Consider the following 2,500-nt stretch of genomic DNA (forward strand, 5'->3'; position numbering starts at 1 on the left):
AGATAGATAGATAGATAGATAGATAGATAGATAGATAGATAGATAGATAGAAGATAGATAGATAGATAGATAGATAGATAGATAGATAGATAGATAGATAGATAGATAGATAGATAGATAGATAGATAGATAGATAGATAGATAGATAGATAGATAGATAGATAGATAGATAGATAGATAGATAGATAGATAGATAGATAGATAGATAGATAGATAGATAGATAGATAGATAGATAGATAGATAGATAGATAGATAGATAGATAGATAGATAGATAGATAGATAGATAGATAGATAGATAGATAGATAGATAGATAGATAGATAGATAGATAGATAGATAGATAGATAGATAGATAGATAGATAGATAACTTCGTGTGTGACGGTTGACTTTTCATTGTGCTCTATAGCAAATACAAAATTAACAGTGTTAATGTGCATAAAAAATTTTAATAAATATATCTTTTAAAAGAACAAAAAAATTGTCACAAAACTGTGGAACAATATAAAAAAAAAACTTGTTAAAAACAATTTAATTGTGCTTTAAAAAATTCAAATTAAAAAACCCATTTAAAAATCAAAATTTATCAAAAAAGAAATAACAAAAGAAAATCAAAAAATGAGTCTCTGTAATCATTGCAATAAAGATTTAACAACAAAATTCGCTAAATGTTACTCTTGTAACTCTCAATATCATTTCTCTACATGTTGCTCTTTGTCAGAGAAATCATACTCAACTATGACCCTTGAGCGTAGAACTGATTGGAGGTGCCAGAATTGCAAGCAACGCAAGGGATCAACGAGCAGCAACAACGCATATCATCACATCATAGCTGATGATGGTCCAACACAAAAACAGCAAAGAGACGAAGATAATAATGAAAATGATGATGCTAAACGTTTTAAAGACTCTTTGTCATTAAACGATGTCAATAATAATGTCTTCGCCTTGAAAGCGGAATTTAAAGAAGAAATGAACGATATAAAAACTACAATACAACAACTTACATTAACCATAAATCAAAACAATCTACAAACAAATACAAATTTAGAGAATGCTCTTACTGCCATAACAAGCTCAATTTCAACTCTTGCTACCCAAGTAAAAGAAAAAGAGAAACAAATACAAGAGATGGATAAACGCATAAATGATTTGGAACAAATGCTTTTAAATAAAAACATCGAAATAAAAAACGTTACAAATGATAATATTCAACCCAATGATGTTATAAAAAAGATTGCTAACTCACTAAATATTGAAATAAACGATAATGATATTAGCAACTCTTATAGCTTGAAAAGATCACAAAAAGTAATTGTGGAATTTACATCTCTCAACGGAAAACACACAAATAAACCAGGGAATGGAAAACACTCTTTGTCAGGGCTCAACAATTAACAATTACAAAGTAAATAAATTCATTAATGAAATAAATTGGAATCAATTAGGTACTCAAAATATGAACACTAATCAAATTTTCAATAAAATATATGAAACTTTTAATAATATATATTTAAAATCTAAAAGTATTAGTAAAAACAATACAAAAAAAAGAAAAGTGAATCCATGGATGAATGAAGAGTTAGTAAGATATTGTGATACTCGGGATAAACTTTATATTAGATGGTTAAATAATAAAAATAACAAAAATTATGAAAATGAATATAAAAAATTTCGAAACTGCTTAAATAAAAAACTATACTACGCGAAAAACAATTATTTCAAAAGAAAATTTGCCGAAAATAAAAACAATACGCGAGTTACTTGGCAACTCATAAATGAAATTACTGGTAAAAAAATAAACAATATTGATTCAATAATTAAAAATAGCTTCAAAAACGAAAACTTAATAAACATAACTAACGCGTTTGCAACAAACTTTAAAGAAAACGTACAAAAAATTTTACATAAATGTGACATACAAACTTTTAAAAGCAAACCAAAAACTGTTATAAATTCAATGTTTTTGTCCCTTACCACAGAAGAAGAGATCTATAGTATACTATGTACTTTACAAACTAAAAAAGGTCCAGGTATTGATGGTATACGACCGAAAGATTTGAAATATAATGCTAGTGCAATCACCCCTGTAATCACCCAACTTATAAACGAAAGCATTTTTGAATCCACTATACCTAAACTACTTAAAACATCACTAATTCGGCCAATATATAAAGCTGGTGCCAAAAATGATTACAACAATTATCGACCAATTTCAATACTGCCGGTGATCGAGAAAGTCCTGGAGGAAATATTAGTTCGCAGATTAAACGGTTTTTTAACAAAATATAAAGTATTAAACCAAAACCAATACGGCTTCCAGAAAGGAAAAAATATCAACAAACTTTTGGGAAATTTTGCTACACACATCAATAAGCATCTAGAAGATAATTATCATTGCCTTGCACTTTTCATTGACTTCAGTAAAGCCTTTGATACGCTTTCCCACAGCAACTTATTGAACATATTAGAACGAAACGGTGTTAGAGGTAACTGTCTAC

Source organism: Lucilia sericata, unplaced genomic scaffold, assembly GCF_015586225.1.
Source record: "Lucilia sericata isolate MDLA Ls3-8-SP2 unplaced genomic scaffold, ASM1558622v1 Contig000550F_arrow, whole genome shotgun sequence".
In the NCBI taxonomy this organism is placed as follows: Eukaryota; Metazoa; Arthropoda; class Insecta; order Diptera; family Calliphoridae; genus Lucilia; species Lucilia sericata.